General features: G+C 46.0%; 1 long non-coding RNA gene across 5 annotated transcripts in view; it reads right to left on the bottom strand.

Moving 5' to 3' along the window:
- LOC131833551 (uncharacterized) overlaps nucleotides 1-19645 on the bottom strand; it is a 71638-nt gene that overhangs the window by 19029 nt on the left and 32964 nt on the right. For all 5 annotated transcript variants that reach the window (XR_009354521.1, XR_009354519.1, XR_009354522.1 and 2 more), the window contains exons 6-7: nucleotides 16391-16550; nucleotides 14269-14363 (exon numbers count right to left, since the gene is read on the bottom strand). This is a non-coding gene — a long non-coding RNA (uncharacterized LOC131833551). The remainder of the gene's footprint in view (nucleotides 1-14268; nucleotides 14364-16390; nucleotides 16551-19645) is intronic.

Here is a 19645-nt window from a genome sequence, read left to right as displayed (position 1 = left end):
CTGAGGCACTAAGAGCCCTGATGAGAGCAGAGGCAGCGGATGGGGATGAAGAGGGATGAAGAGACAAGGCTTCAACTTGATCATGTTTGGGTGTTTGGGTCACAGCTTGTGAAAAAGCTGTCACTAGAAAGATTTCATTCTTATTTATTTAATTATTCACTATTTATTGAGAAAGAGTGAGCAGGGGTGAGGAGAAGCAGAGGGAGAAGGAGAGAGAGAAGATCTCAAGCAGGCTCAATGCTCAACGCAGAGCCCGACACAGGGCTCGGTCTCAGGACCCTGAGATCATGACCTGAGCTGACATCAAGACTCAGATATTTAGCCAACTGAGCCACCCGGGTGCCCCTGTCATTAGAAAGATTTCAAAATCAGTCTCTGTGTTCAAGAAAGCATTATTTCTGCTTCTCAAAGACATGCACACATGCCAACTCTAATTGTCCTTCATTTTCAGCGGTGACCCTGTGTGTGTGTGGTCCGGCTCTGAAGAACAATGCCTAACCAGCAGTATTTTCTCCGTGCTCAGGACTGTCCTTGGGCTTCTTTGGTTCCAGCTGCTGTTTGCTTAGTCTGGCATGATTTTTTTTCCTTTGTGTCCTTATTTCCTGATTTGCCAAACCCTATGGTTTCAAAAGGATCCTCCCAGCAAGGATGACTTTAGGCCTCTGTTCTCTGGATGGTTTTCTATGTCAGCCTCTCACCACATCTTTCGATCCGGGCCTTGAGCTTGTCCTCTAGTGATTTCTCTGGGCTGTTCTTTGCTGGCTTCACTTCTTGAATATCCACCCTCTGCCTTTACCCATTCCCAGGGGAATGGATGGGGTTATTGGGCAGCCGTGTGTCTCTAAGATCACCAGGTGGGTGACAGTATCAGCAATATCTATTATTAAGACAGGAGAGGACGTGGAACTAAACATTCCCAATTTTTAGTAATCCCTTGGATGGTTAAGCAAATTCTTCAGGTATCGTTAAGTAAAACAAAAGCCAGTATGTAAACAGTAGAACTGTGTTTGCCAGTGTTCCCTTTCACCTTCCCAGTCTTGTCCCTTTCATCGTGATTTTCCTACTAATTCATAGAATGAAAGGTGTGACCTCATCTTGACAAACATCACAAGTGTGTGTTATTGTTTTTCTCAGTCTCTGTGACTTACAGTCATGCACCATAGTGGACAGGCCAGCTTAGAAGGGAAATCCCCTCACATGTGAAAAACACACTTAGCATACTCATTTCTCTACACAACAGAGTGACTGAGAATAATCATATGAGAGCATATTGCCATTTGGATAGCTTCAATCAAAACTCTTCACGTGATTTTCAGTTCAGTGTTCTCTCTTCCATTTTGTTTTGTTATTACTGCTTTAAATTTTGTTGTTGCTGTTGTGTGAGCCCTCCATATTTTCCAGGTGGTGCTGTGTATGGATTGGCTCTATTATTGTCACTATGGTTATTCCCATCTATCACCTAAAATGCCTATAAACAGTCTCCAACAGCATGGCCCTTGCTGCCTATCAGCCTCCATGTCGAGGCACTGGAGAAATGTCTGCCCTAGAGAAAGTCCCATGGTGCAGCCCATCAGACAGAGTTTCAATCAGTTAGCTCATCAGCCTGCTCTTTAGTAACACAAACAAAAATATAATTTACTGTTGTTATGGGCAATTTACTTCTAAATTCTTGAGATTTGTAACTCCAGAACCTCCCTGATATCAGAGGCACCTCTTCAGAGCCTGACTAGAAACTCAGCCTTAAAGGTACCCTCCACATATCTGTTCTAAAAATCTTACTGCAGGAGTTGAAGCTGGCGGAGTTAGACTTAAGCAAGAGACTTAAATTTTATGCTTGAGGGAAGAGTTTTCTTGCTTTTGTTTTCTCCCTCTGGATATGAACACCTCTACACACATAGCCTTATGCCGGAGCAGCCTTCTTGAAACCCAAAGGGAACCAACCTTAAGATGAAACCTGTGTGGCAAAGAGCAGAACAAGGAAGGAGAGAACATGCATCCTGGTTGACATCCTTGAGCTGCTGATCTCACCAGCTCTGGAGTCCACCCCACCCCCAGAATCTTGTGAGATAACAAATGTCCTTATATTTAACTCACATTGGTAAGCCAATGTGGGCTTGTGGGAAGTCTCCACATAAGTTTGAAAGCTCTCCCTCTGAGGCTCCCTCCTTTCTGGGATTCCCTCCTTCCCAATTTCAAACGGCTGCAGAAGCCCCAAACCCCTAATTTCTGAGTCTTCTGCTCAGTAGGATCGCTACCTTCTTCTGGAGCTTTGTCTCCAAGCACGATGGGAAGGGCTTCGTACCGTCAGAGGAAAACACCTCCTCAGTACAGATCTTACCCAGTGTGATTCCCTTTGTTCAAGGGTCCTATCTTCTCCAGAGATGGAGAACCAAACCATTTTGTTTGCTCTCCTGGGCCTTAAAATATTTTGTTATTATATTTGTTTAGGGTCCAGAATTTATCATAGTCTTTGGCAGAACGCTTAGTCAGAGATGCTTTACTCTGCCATTGTCAGAAGTTGGAACTGACCAGAAAGGCCAAAACTGGACATTAAAATCCTGAGTTTGGTGGGAAAGCTGGGCTATCCTTTCCTTGTGCCACACTCTCCCGTGTCTCTTCACATCGGAAAGGGATTAATTTTGATGAACCAAGGCTGAAAACTGAAAATTCTCCTGAAGGAACCATACTTCAAAGCATTATCAGTCATTCGTAATTTAGAATGGACAATCCTTTTTGGAGAGCAGGTTTTGATACGGGTTAGTGAGAAAGAATAAGAAGTTCCTGGTCACATCTGTCTCCGGATGGCAAGGGACAGAAAACTTGCCACAGTTTTGACCTAAACAAAAGCATTTATAGACACATATAAGTTAAAACTCCACAGCAGGGCTAGTTCCAGGCAGAGCTGGATCTAGGACTCGTAGAGGATCAACAGAACGTGGGTTGTCTGCTTTTGTTTTTTGTTTTTCTTTTGGTTTTGGTTTCTGTTGCCAGCTTTCAGACCTGCTTCCTGCATGGTCAGGATTAATCCCAGCTTCCTGGGACTGCGGGAGCACTCCTCACAGTCCTGTCTCCTCTCAGGTGTATGGTACAGAGGAGAAAGGGAGAGCCTAGTTCCCAGTAGTAGCCACAAAAATCACACTGCCTCTCCCAGGTTCTGCCTGGGTCCCTGGGCCACGGTGCCTATCTCTGGAACAATCGCACGGCCACGAAATAGGATGAAATGATTGGCCTAAGGGTGGCTCACCTGCTCCACCCCACAGTCAGAAGGGTGTCAGTTCCACCGGTCCCTCACATACTGAGAATGGGAGAGGGAGAGGGGTAGCCCCCCCATAAATATCGGGGAGTAAGGGGGGGTGGGACAGTCTGCCTGATAAATATCTGGCTTCTTATTCACTGTAAGGGCAGACACATGCTGGTGCAGAAACAACAGACGCGGGGAACCTGGGTGGCTCAGTAGGTTAAGCCTCTGCCTTCGGCTCAAGTCATGATCTCAGGGTCCTGAGATCAAGCACCACATCGGGCTCTCTGCTCAGCAGGGAGCCTGCTTCCCCCCTCTCTCTGCCTGCCTCTCTGCCTACTTGGGATCTCTGTCTGTCAAATAAATAAATAAAATCTTAAAAAAAAAAAAAAGAAACAACAGACACCCCCACCAAGATGGTTATTGGAAGAGATTGGGACGAGGGTAGGGGTCAGGCGTTTAGAAGGTTATATGCTAGAGAGGTAGGGAGCCGGAAAGAGAAAAGCTGCCTCTTTTCCCTCTTAGCCTATAGGCTCAGGACTGCTGGAAGCAGGTGCTGTGCTGTATCATTGCTTCATGGCTGGCATGCTTGGGGACCTGCCATGAGTGAAGTCCATGAAATTCAGATGCCACAGCAGTATCTTAAAAAGGTATCAGGTGGAGAGTGGCTTTCAATGCGGAATCCAGGCCTCCAATTAGAGGCTTGTTCCACTTGCTAAATTTGGTGTGGGTGAAATGCCCACTGATCTCTTGTCCCTATAGCATTTCATCACTGTGATGAGTGCTCTGGGAGCAAAGCCTCCCGTCCCCACCCTTTCTAATGGTAGGCAATCTCTAGACCCTTAGAATTCTTTCTCCAGATAAATTGCCAGGCCTGCCTTTCAATCTCTTCCACTAGTGAGGGCACAATCCAAGGAAAAAAGAAGACGAACAATCCCAAGCACAGCGATGATCCAAATGTTCACTGGGCTTGGATAGCGCCTGACCAGCCTCCCTCATGGCTCCAACCATCCAGCAGCCTTTGTTATGGGGGCTGGGGGGGGGGGGGACACGATACTCCCTTTTGTCTTCCCATCTGTCTCTCCTTCCAGAAAAGTTGGGGTATCCCAGGCACCACTGAAAAATACCTTGGGATCTCTCAATCCATTCAGTCCTCATTGGCTGCTCCTAAGCATCTCCTGACGAGAACCTGGTCATTCCAAGCTCATGAAAGACTTCCTCCAGTAATTAAGAGCACTCTCCCTGATTTTCAAAAATGTGTGCACTTTTTAGTACCGAACACTTTTCTACCATAAGCATACCTCATTTTTACCGCACACACAAAAAATTAAAATACATGTGGATATTCAAAGTTTAAAGATTCCCAGCAAGCTGTCTTCCCTTAGAATTTCCAGTGACCGACTTGGAAGTCGCTGTTCACAGCCTTTCGGGCTTCTTCTGTCACTAAAGTTATATATAATAATAAAAAGAAAACATACTTATGACTAATTTTAAAATGCAACATGGCAGACGTGTCTGGAAAGAAGAACTTCCATCAGCTCTTTTCATACCCACGTTCCTCTGTGAGGAATTCCTGGCCTTTTCAGGTAATCAGAGCACCCCTTCCTCCTTCATGAAATAGCTCAGCTCACTTCCCTCAGTTTCACCTTCCTGGTGAACTGGTCTTTTGAAGGGTAGAGATATTCTGGTAGATTCTTCCTCCTTCCTGCTCTCCCACCCCCGGTTTCTGCACTTTCTCTGCGCCGCACTGCATTGAGGACACCTGTCGCTGACCTCATTCTCAGCTTTGTTTGTTTCCCTGATAAGATTACTGACCAGGTGCTATAATCTTCGGTTTGCTGAGCAACTGCCTCGGTGCCGTTCCTGTGACCTACACTCTGGACGGAGCCGACTTCATTATTCAGGACAGGCTGCAGGTCCAGTTACCAGCAGTGGCCACCTCTGGGACCAGACAGAAACTCGTTCAGCCAGTTCCCTTCTCTTGCTGAGCAGTTCCAAGACGGACACACACAGATTGACAAAAACACTGAAAGTGTCTGTGTTCCCGGGAATGAGTCCCACCAGAACAAGCCCGGTCTGTTGCCGGACTCCTATTCTCATTTCCTCTTCCCCCACACTCCGCCTTCCATCCCGCCCCCACCTCCCTTTGCTGCGAAGCTCTTGGACCATCAAGTTTGAATGCAGCATTGAGATGGTGATTAAAACAGTGTGTTATTTTCCGAATGTCAAGCAACCTATGACAATAAAGCAGGCGTAAGGTATCAGGAAAACAGACGCGTGCTGCTTCTGCACTGGGTACAAACGCACAAATGGCTGAACTTTGAAGAGCCTCCACGTTCCCAAGAAGTCTTGGAGCATTAAAATTGATGACGGTGATTCAGTTGCCTTTCGGAGCAGCAAAAAGCGTATAACCGAATCCTCCTGGGTTTAGCCGTTTTCAGCCCAGGCATATTAACTTGGCTTAGCTGTGCGTCTGCTTTTGTGTACACACGCACAGTATTTAACCACCAGTGCAGCGGGCCCCAAATTAAAACCATATTTCGTTAGCACCGCATGTTCCAGCCTTGACAGTATTTATCAAAGGGGAAGCTGCTGGATTTATTGAAAGAAATGAACTTCACCAGGGTCTGGCAGGCCCAACCCTGAGAGGCAGTTCTGATTTTTTTTTTTTCTCCCTGCCCACAGAGCAGTGTTGCCACTGTTGGCTCCAGGCTGTTTTCCTTGCTTTGGTCAGTGCTCGCTACTGTGACCCGTCCAGTGCCTCCCTTCCAGCCACCTGGGGGCCTCATGAGATGTCATCAGCTCCACATCCATTTATCTTTTGAGGCCCTGTTTGTGTTCCCTTCCCTTGTGCGGTCTGTTTTTCCTCTCCTGCTCTCTAGCCTTGCTCTGAGCATCACCTGGGAAATGTAGCATCCCAGGTCCCACCCCTGACACCCAGAATCTGCATTTTAGCACAGATCCCCAGGGGATCTCAGTGCACCCTGAAGTTTGAGAAGCACTGCTCTACCCCCAGTAACTTTTCTACCAGTGGCTCTCACTGGAGGTCAGGTTAGGCGTTTTGGAAATGCCTATAGGATTGGGCGGGGGGATTGTCCCAATGGTGGATGCTGGACGGGAGAACTACTGACAACTGTGGGCTGGGTGGGTCCTGGACAGCCTGCAGGGGAGAGGACAGCCCCGTAGAAGGAAGACTTGGTTCTTATGTTACATGGCTTTCTCAGGTGCTGCGAGGCAGCCGAAGAAGTAAGAAACCTATTTGTCACAATCTGAGTCTAGATCCTAATTCTTCTTTATACAAAGACACCAAGTATTGCTTGCACAGTTTTAATAATACACTGAGTTGTGTAGGAATTCAACTTCTGTGAAAATTCAGGGAAGACTGCCTTTGTTTTGTTAAGAACTTCACCTCTGTTCAAAGCTCTGGAAACACACATGATCCAGGGCAATGCTGCTCACAGAATTTCAGTCTCCAGGGCAGTATCTCCACATCAGTCTGCATTTGTAGCTATCTCAACAGTGGCGATTTTCCATCTGACTACTTCATTACGTTTTTCGGTGTAAATGTGCCTGAGCATTTATATATTAAAATTCATATGATTTTATTACCATTAGTATTTTTTTCTTTCTTTTTTATATCAGAGTTGAGGAATTCATTATACAGTTGCTGAGTCATTTATATTATTCATGGCTTCTATTTCAGGAAAATAAAGGAACCATATAAAACTATTTGTTACAAGAAGAGAATGTTGGGTCTGATCGGGCTGGGAACCTTGGCTGTACCTTCTTCAATTCTTCAACTGGCTCTTAGTACATACTGTCTTGAAATCTCGGCTATATTTTTAGACCATGCACAGGCTCCCCTACTAGATTACAAATATCCTTAGTGTAGGACTCTGTTTTATGATCTTGGTCTTCTAATCACACCCCTTAATACATCTCCTGAGCACCAGGTCATCAGTCACATGGCCTTTGGAGGACGCCCGTTCCCGGCACTCCTTTCTTTATATATTACCGCCTTCCTACTGGGTGCAGAGCACTGGCAGCCTGGAGCATGGTCATTAAGAAAGGGTTTGGGGGCACTTGGCTGGCTCAGGGAGAGGAGTGTGAGACTCTCGATCTCAGGCTTGTAAGTTCAAGGCCCCCCTCCCCACATTAGGTGTAGCGATTATTTACAAATAAAATCTGCGGCACGTGGATGGCTCAACCAGGTAAGTGTTGGACTCTTGGTTTCAGCTAAGGTCGTGATCTCACAGGTGGTGAGATCAAGCCCCATGTCAGGCTCTGTACTCAGCAGGGAGTCTCCTTGTAGATTCTCTCCCCCTGCCCTTCCCCCATTCTCGTGCTCTTTCTCACCCTCTAAAATAAATAAATAAATCTTTTAAAAAATAAAATAAAATATGAAAGAAAGTGAAAGGAGGGAAGGAAGGAAGGAACAGAGGGAGGGAAGAAGAAAGGAGGGAGGATGGGGGAGGGGAGGATGGGGGAGGGGAGGAAGGAAGATGCATGAGATCACGGGGATTTTCGTGGAAGGAGGTTTTCTTAGGAAAGAGTTGGGTTTGGGGGCGGGGGGATAGAGCAGTCAGTGAAAAAGATACTTCAGAAAGGGAAGCCAGGGCTGAAATGAACTTGATCTTCTTCATAACTTTGTCAGAAAGAGGCTGCCACCATTAAAAAAAAAAACAATCCCACCAAAGTGTCTAAATAGACAAACCCCTGTTCCTTGGACTGCTCCGTTCCTAGGGTCCGATGAGAGGCCCTCGGTTGTCTCTAGCCCAACAGTCCTGCAAAGAGCGCCCTAACATACTCCCAAGAGAGCCTACGCATAGGACTTAGGAGGACATGTGTTGTGATGAAAAATGCTGGTGGGGCCTGAGCTGACCTAGGGGCAAGGGGAGGGAGGGAGGGCCAGCCAGAGAGCTGGTGAGCACACTAGAAAAAGAGGAAGGCGGGATGTGGCCCAGAAGGAAAGGGACCCCATGACATTAGACTCCTCTCTGCCATTGGACAGCAGCTCGGTCTCAACCAATAGGCGACTCAGCTTCTCCTTAATCTCCTGCCACTCACCTGAAGGTCGCAACAGCCAGTTTGAGACACATAAACAAGGCTGCAGAAATTTATCTTTCTGCCAGCAATGAAGACACTCCTTCTCCCCACTGGAAGCCTCAGAACACACTCAAGGAAAGCTGGGTGACCTTTTTGTCTTGCTACTGTGTGGACCGTATTTGCCTCTGGGCTTAGTGGCTGAGTTGGTAAGATCTGGAACAAACTCTAAGAGCCAGGGACAAACTGGGCACCAGACAGAACATCAAAGCTGAGAAGAGAATGCTCCAGCAACTTCCCTCTCAAGGTGTTTTCGTGTACCTCTTAATCCCTTTTCCTGGAAAAGGAGGGAGCTGAAGAGAGGCACAGAGGTCACACTGGAAAGGAGTTCCAGAATCAAATTATATCTATACATCTATAAACCACATGATTCGCTGAGTACCAGCTGACGTGCAAACACAAAAAGCAAAGCTCAATTAAACTAATATGAGGGGGAAGGAAATTGTTCACTGAAGCCTGAGGAGTCCTGCCTGGCTGAGCAGGGCAGTCCAGGCCTGTCACGAAGAGGTAGGCAGAAAGCTCCTCTCCTAGTGACCCAGGGCACATGGATACGGCTCCCTTCCTTGGGCCCCTCCAGGACACAGCTGCCCGTCATGCCTTCAGAATGAACTCCATTCACGCTGAAGGAGAGCAGGGGGATGTTACTCTTGCTTAGAAGTCACCTTAACCAAGGACAGCAAGGTAATCTAAGCGTTCTGGTGCTAGAAAAGACTTTAGATCATCTTCACACTCATCGTCTTCTAGGTAGGGAAATGGAGGCCTAGGAAGGAAAAGAGATTTGGGCAATGTCTGGTACGTTCTCCACAGAGTTGAGTCTAAGACACAGCTGACTCCTAGGCCCACCTTTCTCCCTTCCCCCGTCACCTCCCCAGAGAACATGGTGGCTTTCCAGCTTGTTGCAGTTTTCTGACAGCCCTTGAATTATCAGAGCTCACATTCACCTACCCTGATTTTCAGCGGCCCTTATTGGGGCTGGTTGAGGCTACCATCCATGCTGCTCCGTGAGGCTCAGAGACCAGTGGGAAGGAAGTCCTTGTCCAAGGTCCGTTGTGGACTAGGAGAGATACAATAGATCCCTTAGATCTATTGATCCCTAAAGGGTCCCTGAAATTCCTTAGATCCAATAACCTATACCACTCCCTGAGAACTCCATTTTTAAGTTTGTGGGGGAGGAATGGAAACTCTTGGTGGACCCAACTAGTCATTCAGCAGAAGCTAAATCCAGCATGGGTATGAGCAGTTGCGAACAGAACTCTTGGGCCAAGGTTGACTCTGCGTCCAGAAGTTATGATCCAACCATAGGAAATAGCAGTAATTTGAGCACCGGGTGATTAAAATAAAAACTTAAAAAAAAAAAAAAAAAAGGAAAGAAAGAAAAAAGGAGAAAGAAAATAGTAATCTGCCAGGGTTGTACACAGGTGAAGGCTGTGTACACTCAGAAATACCCAGAAAAGAGGAGCTGCTGTCTTGGGCCCTATGCTATCCTTAAGGTGTACCTATCTGGCCCCCCTTGGGGGTACCCTTTCTCCCATAGAGTAATGAGTCACGGGGATTAGGATATGTGTCCACCTAAAGCCCTTACCTCACCTTCCAGACCTTTCTTTGATACCCAGGCTCCCAGAATTCCCCAAGGGTCCTGAGCCATCTCCAGATCCTGCACAAGTGTCTCCTTGGGGTCTGAGTACTGAGGATGGAATGTTCCACAACTGTGCTCACCCCTAGGCCCACGGGGACAGCTCCTCATAGAGAATTGAACTTATGGGCTGGATTGTCTTTATGTGTGAGAAAGAGCTGGGGGTGGGCAGAGAAAGGCAACTCCAGGGAGCAGATAGAACTCTGAGGGGTCCAAGAATTCTGTTTTTTAGCTGGATTTTCAGCTTTTAAGTGTTTAGATACATGGTGTGCAAGTCTCCATTTGCACTCTCACCCCAACCTCATATGTTGGAGGCTTTCTGAAGCAACACAGAAACAGGGTTCCTATGATTAGATGGTGGGGAGAGAGGGGGGCGTGGTTTTATCCATTGAGACATCACACCAGTAGGATCTAACCCTCAGTCCTACACTGATGGCATAATTTTCAGGCTGGCTGATTTTTATTCTTTATTCATATAAGACAGTTTGTCCTATTATATTACTCCTAACCAAACACATACTAAGAAATCTGCAGGTACTACCAAATCAAGAATTGTTTCCAATACTTTTTGCAAATAAAGCAACTAAATTGTTGAGACTAAAAGGAGTTTATTTGTTTTACCCATGAAATAAACCACCCTGAAGAGAGAAAATTAGGATTAACTTCTTCGCACACACATTACACTACTCATGCTAAAGTATTAAAAACTAAATAGATACAGGGGCGCCTGGGTGGCTCAGTGGGTTAAGCCGCTGCCTTCGGCTCAGGTCATGATCTCAGGGTCCTGGGATCGAGTCCCGCATCGGGCTCTCTGCTCAGCAGGGAGCCTGCTTCCTTCTCTCTCTCTCTCTCTGCCTGCCTCTCAGTGTACTTGTAATTTCTCTCTGTCAAATAAATAAATAAAATCTTAAAAAAAAAAAAAAACTAAATAGACACAAATACAGCATACCAGCCAGACTCCCAGGGTTCCCGAATGTTCCTTAACTGGGTACACCTAGGATGGTACTATGAGCAGCAGCCCCTGGGTTGAGGAAAAATCCCAGAGTTCTGGAGTGTCTGGGTGGCGCCACTGGTTAAGTGTTCCACTCTTGATCTCAGTTCAGGTCATAATCTCAAGGTCATTAGTTCAAGCCCCATGTTGGGCTCCCCGCTTGCCATGGAGCCTACTTAGAAAAAATAATCCCAGGGTTCTATCCAAAATCCTCTAGGAAATCAATTAGAATTCCAGGTAAATTCATTGGAAGAAAAATCTTTATCATGTAACAATACACAATAGTAGGTACAGATCTTAGTCTATAGATACGTACATTTTTCTTTATTTTTCTATAACACATTCAATTTCTATTTCAGCCTCCATTTCACCAGAGACGTCAAAACCTTATCTCAATCAGTTCAGGGTTTTAGCTTTGTTCTAGTGCACTAAGTGGTGTGTGTGTGTGTGTGTGTGTATGCATTTGAAGGCCTCTAGTCTCTTCTTTTTTCTTTCTTTCCTTTTTTTTAAGGCATAATTGACATACGACATTATATTAGTTTCACATGTGCGATGTAATGATCATGTGCATTGCGAGATGATCACAATTAATCTAGTTAACCTCCGTCAACACACATAGTTACAGGATTGTTTTCTTGTGATGAGAACTTTTTAAAAGAATTTATTTATTTATTTATTTATTTATTTGAGAGTGAGAACGTGGGCAGGGAAGGGTAGTGGGAGAGGCAGAGAACCTCCTTCAGACTCCACGCTGAGCCCAGAGCCCAACACGGGACTCCATCTCACAACCCTGAGATCATGACCTGAGCTGAAACCAAGAGTCAGATGCTTACGCGACTGAGCCACCCAGGCATCCCATGATAAGAACTTCAAAGATCCATTCTTTCAGCAGCTTTCAAATATGCAATGCAGTATGATTAACTACAGCTGTCAAACTGTACATTATATCCCCGTGACCTCTTTATTTTATAATTGGAGGTCTGGACCACCTTCACCTATTCCAGCCACCACGCCCCATACACACACCTCTGGCGACCACCAATCTAGTCTCTGTATCTATGAAATTAGCCATTATGTTCGTTTTTAGTTCCACCTGTAAATGAGCTCATGTGGTATATGGCTTTCGTTGTCTGATGTTCACTTAGCATTCTATGAGGGCCTTCTGTCCTGTGTCCACATTGGCATCTGCTGAGGCACCATTGTCCATGCCCAGGGCAGCTGAGCTGGCTCTTGCTTCCACCCACTAAGCCCATTAAAAGCCAGCCACTCTTTTCTTTCCCTCTTGGCAGCATGGAAGTTGCTCTGTGGCTCCCAATCCACGCTGTGACCTGGAGAATTCTGGGTGGCTTTCTCTACAGCCCTGCCCACTTAGGCATACCCCAAATCCACTTCTCTACCATCTTGCCACCTTCCTGGGACTCTACCCTAGAAGTAGGAAACAGGTCCCCCTTTCTCCCTTCTCACTGATTCCATCAATGGGTTCTATTGCCATGCACCTGAGACACAAAATCCCACCTGCAAGAATCCCTTAACAAGTACACAGTTGTACTTATCCTCTAAGCCACCTCCCCCACCAGAGAAACACGGGGTTTGGGGACAAGGACCTTCAAATAAAACACTGTGTATTCCCAAAACTCTGGTATATATAGGGGTCCTTTCTTGACTCTCAGGGCTTAGACTCAAGAAACTCAAAATCCAGCACAATAGACCTTTATATCTCTGTTCTCTGTTGAGTGTCCTTCACTGAGGCCATGAGCACACACTAACCTGCTCAAAGCAGCAAGGAGAGGAAAGGTGAGTGAGAGGGTGAGGAAAGAGTATTAGGAAGAGAAAGTTCAAAATTAATACCCGACCATAATAACAGCAGAGTTTGAAGTGTTTCCAAATTGCCTTTGACAGAATCCTCTTTCTAAAATACAAACAGGATGATCTGACTGTTCTTTTTCCAGCCTCCAGTGGCTCCTCATTGCCCACACAGGCAATACAAGAGCCTCTCCATCTGAAAAGTGAAGGGCCAGAACCATCGAATTATTTGTCTGCGAAATCTATCATTTGCATGTACAGAGAAAGCAAATATTTGTGTGGAATTTCCAACCCCTGAAGCATCAAGGCCTGGGAAGAAAACTGAACAATTTTCCAAACATCTCCAAACCCTGATTCTTTTTTTCTTTTTTTAAGATTTTATTTATTTATTTGACACAGAGAGAGATCACAAGGAGGCAGAGAGGCAGGCAGAGAGAGAGAGAGAGAAGCAGCCTCCCTGCTGAGCAGAGAGCCCGATGTAGGACTCGATCCCAGGACCCTGAGATCATGACCTGAGCTGAAGGCAGAGGCTTAACCCACTGAGCCACCCAGGCGCCCTCCAAACCCTGATTCTGACCCTGACTTGAGCAGAACTTCTGACCTAGTTTTGGAAGATCTTGTTTCGTTTCTTAAATCAAATACCCTTATCCCGCTTGTACTATGGTTGCTCTGGGTCACCCCAACAAGGACACGAGCACCGTGAAAAATACCACGAGAACAGTTTCAATGTCAGCCTGTTCTCCTCCTTTCTCCCTGCCAGACCCTGGGTTCTCTTCTCCAAACTGCAGCTGGAACTCCTCCTTCAAGAAGCCTTCCTCTGGAAGTGGTGATGCAACATGGGGGCTTAAGTGGGTAGGAGAAGAATCAATGAAACAAAATGGGATTGGGAGGGAGACAAACCATAAGTGACTCTTAATCTTACAAAACAAACTGAGGGTTGCTGGGGGGAGGGGGGTTGGGGGAAGGGGGGTTGGGGTTATGGACATTGGGGAGGGTATGTGCTTTGGTGAGTGCTGTGAAGTGTGTAAACCTGGCGATTCACAGACCTGTACCCCTGGGGATAAAAGTACATGTTTATAAAAAAAAAAAAATTTTTTAAAAAAATAGAGTGTTAAAAAAAAAAAAAAGAAGAAGAAGAAGCCTTCCTCTGCAGCTCTGACCCTGTCCTAATCGTACCATGGCTTGTGTGAATAACACAGGTCCTGTCTATTACAGTTAAATGTGTTCATGTTGCTTTTTTCCTGTCTTCTTTCTTTTATCACCCTATAAACTCTCATGGAAAAAGCCTGTAGCCCACCCTCAATCTTGGCCACATCCTAACCACTTAGTGCAAAAGTCTGCACAGAGGAAACGTAATCATTTTTGCAGTTTGATTTCTGGGTCTCCACCACAGCTCCTGGGCAATCATTTATCAGCAAACAAATTAGTTATCAGAAAAACAGCCAAGGTTTCCAGACAGGATCATTTGTATTTCCACTGCTGGAAAAAAACAATACCCACCTCTTGACTTGCAAAGAGGAATTTCAATAGAGGCCTGCGGTCACGGCGTCACTGGTAGATTTGTCTGAGAGTTTTGACACTTGTAACTTTTTGACCTGGAAAGATGAATCAACTTTTATTTCAGAATCATGTGTTCACCTAGGTTCCTTTAGCCTCAAGGTGTAAAAGCCAGACAAACGTGATCCCCAGCAACAATGACAACAACAAAAAGCATATAAACTCTGGTTGATCACCCACAGACACCATTCCTGAAAGCCAAGTCCCACCCCATATCCTACAGCATCCAGGATGGGCTCAGAAGTGGCTAGGAGGCTGTGCCCACCTTACCCATCCCAGCCATGGCCCCATCTGCTGCCAGAGCTGCTTCTCTCGATGTTTCTACTGATGCCCAGAGCCTGCTTCTTCCGCAGGAACTGCCCCACATCTGACCTGCAGGTTTAGGCCCGAGAGGCAGCTAAGACTGGAGGAAGTGTCTCCCCACCGGCTTCTTCTGTTGCTTACTCCTAGGTGGGCAACTTCACGAGGCACCCCAGACTAGGGAGCTTTTTGAGGGACATTCTGTCACAGGGCCCCCACACCTGGAACTGTACTGCTTCAGGGGATCAGCTGTGCATCAGCTAGAGATAAAGCCAGCTCCATCTCCTGCTGGAGCACAGAAGGGGCCTGTGAGAGCCCCTTCTTCCCACGCCAGCCCAGGCAGGCCCTCCGGACCAGGCATGCTAGGAAACCGTCGTTGGACATGGATAACCAGTGCTCAGACTATACAGTTGACAGTGGAGCAGACGGGCAGGAACAGGGCAGCCTGACCACTCCCCTGCCCTGGAAGAGGCAACCAAGAGGAAGGGGCCCTAGGAGAGAGTGCCACACCCCAGTGTCAGGGCTGGGGGTGAGTGGGACCCCAGGAGAGTGCCAGACTTCAAGGGGACATACCAGGGCCACCTGGGTGGCTCAGTCATTGAGCGTCTGCCTTTGGCTCAGGCCATCATCCCAGGGTCCTGGGATCGAGCCTGGCACTGGGCTCCCTGCTCCATGAGAAGTCTGCTTCTTCCTCTCCCACTCCCCCTGCTGTGTTCTCTCTCTCTCTGTCTCTCTCTCTGTAAAATAAATAAATACCAACGTGGGGCTGAACTCAGAGGAACCCTCCACAGGTCGCCCTGCCCTTTATCCCGCCTCGGGTACATCAGCCTCATGTCCTCTCTGCCACGCTACTGAGCTTCTCCTTTTCCTCTGTCCATTCTTGCTCATAGAAAGATCTGCGTATCTTTCATCGTAAGCACCAAATCGCATCCGTAACGCTCCTCCATGTTACCTTCACTTTCAATTTTACTGTCAAAATTCTTTTCTCTGCCCTCATTGCCATTTCCCGCTGTCCCTACCCGCTCCCAACCTTTCCCCGAGGAAACCACAAGTCGCACATGGGAGCTGCCCTCACCCATCCCGTCTCCAAGTTTCCAGGGCCATGTGACCATTTGTGATCTCCTGCGGGGACATCGTCCAGTTCAAACACTTGACCCACAGTCCGCAACAGCGATGGCTTCCGGTCTCCCCCCTTCATCCCAGGCAAGGGCACACCTGGCTGGTTTCAGAGCCCCGAGATCCTCCCCTGTCATCCACAGTAAGAGAGGACCCGTCCCAGTAGAGGTAAAAGTTCCAGTGCACAGTCCACATCTCCCTCGGGTCAAGAGGGGGTGCCCAGTGGGGACCCATTACCTAGCAGGAGAGGAAACAAGGCTGAATGTGCCCAGAAATTACGAAGTCAAAGAAATAATACTAATGAGCAGGCTGAGCTCTAAGCCCTGCGCTAAGTGACCGGGTTCACCGAATTACCACGGTAATCCTGGATGTGAAACGCAGTTACTATCCTCACGGGCTCAGAATGGCTCCATAATTCACCCATGATCACACAGGCCAAAATGGAGAGGAGAATGGCTTCAGGCATCTCCCTTCTGGTAATTAGGTAGGATGGGCTCCAGGAGCTGGACGGAAAAAAGCAAGACCTGCTTGGCATAATAAAATAGAGGAGAGCGGCTCCTCTACAGGCCCGAGAACTCCAAGAAAGAGAACAGTTGTGAAAGAGAGAGGAGGCCTCCCTGGGAAGAGACTTCAGGGATCTGACACTTACCATGACCTGTTAGAAACGTGTCTGGCACAGACTTGCTGGCGTGTTCTTGCGCTGGCTTCGACAGAACCACACTTCCCTTCTGCGACCTCTCAATCTTCAGTGAAAGTCAGCCAGATGTGCAGACACCACCTACTACAGCATGCAGGAACAGATGTAGGAGCTGCTTGGAGAACAAGATAAGGGAGTAAGGTCTGGCATGATAGGAAGCAGGGGAGGAAGACGGTAGAAGCCATGACTGGCAGGACAACACTGGGCCACTGGAGAATTTGACCTTAGCAGGAACTGGAGGGAGAGGGGAGCCATGCAAATGTTAGTGCCCTGGAGAGTCTTTGAACCTGGCTGGCAGGAAGCTTAATTCCCCCTGGAATTTGCAGTGGAGGCTGGAGTCCTTTGATGATGATCTTAAAGAAAAAGTGACATTCCCAGAAAGTTAAAGGATTTGGAAAGCCTCTGTTTTGCCTCACGCAATTCTCCCAATGGAGTAAATTGCTCATTTTCTCCAAGTCATTTAAGAGGTCTGGAAGCAAAAGCCAGGGGCCTGACACGGGGTGTGACTGGCCCTCTCTGCTCCGACAGCTTCTCTTTAATGGGGAAATTCTACCTGCTTTCCAAACCCATCCGTTTACACACAGATCTTGGTCGAAAGCTCTCCTTCATGTGGAACTTCCTGTTCTGTCTTACTCCCCATGCCAGAGCAATCGAAACCTCTTTCCTTAAGAACTGCAGTGTTACAAGTCCTAACTCTGAAGTCAGGCAGCCTAATTGTAGGACCTAAACGTCACTGGGATTCAGTTTCCTTATTTGCAAAATGAGTGATAATAATGCCGATTTCATAGTGCAGGATTACAGGGGGTAAAAATGAAAAGAGAAAAGGTAAAGTATCTAGCATGTAGTTAGCTTGCAAGAAAAACTGTGTTACTTTTATGGTTTTCCTCACTTAAAATGGACACAGATTGCTTGTCTTAAAATCTAGAAACTGAAGGAAATTTTCAAATTAAGTTGCAATGGGCGACACATAAACATTATTAAAGTTATTGAAAGAAAAGCATATGCATTTAAAGGACCAGTAAATCCAACATGTTATTTTCTTTATTATATCATCTCAATATAGATTTACATTGTTAAGTAGTGTTCCCCAAAACTTTTATAACCTATTAATTAAGCACTCTGATAGTCTCAAGACATAACTTAAGAAAATAACCAACTATAATCTAGCTGTCTGCATATTTTGACACACTATCATTACTTGGTGTATTTTTAAATTAACAATGCTTATTTTATTTCTAATGACAAAAGTCAGCCTGTTTATTGTAGAACATTTTAAAATATAAAATATAAAAGAGAAACTAAAAATTGTCTGTACTTTTGACTATTAACACTTTGATGTGTCTCATCTTTTAAAAATTGCTCATCAAGGGGCACCTGGGGGGCTCAGTTGGTGAAGTGTCTGCCTTCAGTTCAGGTCATAATCCTTGGGTCCTGGGATGAAGCTGTACATCAGGCTTCCTGCTCAGTGGGAAGCCTGCTTCTCCCTCTCCCTCTGTCTGATGCTCCCCCTGCTTGTGCTCTTTCTCTCTCTGGCAAATAAATAAATACAATTTTTTAAAAAATTACTCATCAAAATAAACCCACTTTCACTGAATATTACATAATGAAAATTTTCTATTTCGGGGTGACTGGGTGGCTCAGTGGGTTAAAGCCTCTGCCTTCGGCTCAGGTCATGATCCCAACGTCCTGGGACTGAGCCCGCCATTGGGCTCTCTGCTCAGCAGGGAGCCTGCTTCCCCCTCTCTCTCTGCCTGCCTCTCTGCCTACTTTGATCTCTGTCTGTCAAATAAAATATTTTTAAAAATTTCTATTTCATTATCGCTTTAAAACGCAACGTCCATTCTTGTATAACATTCTACAAAACATCTATAAATCTATAATGTAATTTATGTAACCATTTTCATATCTATCTATGTATCTATAAACACTTACATTTAAGGTATTTTTATTCTATGTACATAGAGCTGGCATTGTTTCTGCGGTAAGGTAATATATTAGAGGATCCATTCAAGGAAGTTCACCTTGTCCAACTAAATGATGGGAACACTGGCGGCACACACGGCTGCTGTATTTCCGGGTCAGACTGTGCCAGTTTGAGCAGACATGGCAAAAAGGAGAATCTTGACTGAATTTTTCTGGATGCTCCTGGTGACCCATTTTGCTTTGTCCAACGTAAAGAAGCAAAAGGCCATACACTTGTATGTTTGGATTGCTTCTAATTGTTTCCAGTTTTCATGTGGACAAACATCTCTCTCTCTAAATCTGTATGTTTCTCTCATTAGTTCCTATATTTCCTCAGATCTCCTAACAACCTATGGAGCGAATAAGAACAATGAACAATTCTGTCCAAATGACAGACGTACAGCTTCTCCACCCCCCGGCCCCTTGCACAGAGGAAAGAACTGGACACTCTCTTCGAAGTCTCCGCCAGTTTCTCTTGTTGCTCTTCTTGTTTATATTACTTGGTGTGAATATTCATACATTTTGATGAAAAAAAAATTAATGTATTTGAATATAGGGTGGTGCCCCAGAACCATCTAGAGATATTCCTTTGTATGTCCTATAGGTACCATATGTCCTTACTAAAATTCCAAAATCAGACCCTCACAGTTTCAGATAAAGCGATCATTCCCAATCCTGGATCAATTATGATAATCTGGCAAATTAAAAACAAAAACAAAACAAAACAAAAAACAGTGCTGTCCAGGCCCAGACCTAAAGATTCCCATTCAAGGATTTCCCCCAGTTTTGTTTTATTTGTTTTTTTTAATGTGCTTTTTATTTTGAAATAACTATAGATTCATAGGAAGTTGCAAAAAGAGTTCAGAAAGGTCATGTGTTCCCTTAGTTTCTCTCACTGGTGACATCTTGTAATAACGAGGACATTGACATTGGTACAATCCCCAGATTTTCCCAGTTTTAAATCTACTCTGTGTGTGTGTGTGTGTCTGTGTTTCTGTGCAACGGTATCACGTATAGATTCATGTAACCACCACCACAATCAAGATGCAGAACTGTTCCATCAGCACAGGGCTCCTGTGCTACCCCATCACCCTCACTGCCCCATCCTCACCCCCTGTCCCCACTTATTGTTGAGTGCCCGAGAGGTATTTCACAGACGAATCTCAGACATGTTTCCCCCCTCCCTCCTGCTGGATGCTCTCACTTCCTTCAGACCCGAAGAAGGCCGGGTGCTTCTCCTTCTGC

This window comes from Mustela lutreola, chromosome 6 (genome assembly GCF_030435805.1).
Source record: "Mustela lutreola isolate mMusLut2 chromosome 6, mMusLut2.pri, whole genome shotgun sequence".
In the NCBI taxonomy this organism is placed as follows: domain Eukaryota; kingdom Metazoa; phylum Chordata; class Mammalia; order Carnivora; family Mustelidae; genus Mustela; species Mustela lutreola.
This window is presented reverse-complemented; position numbering and strand designations above follow the sequence as displayed.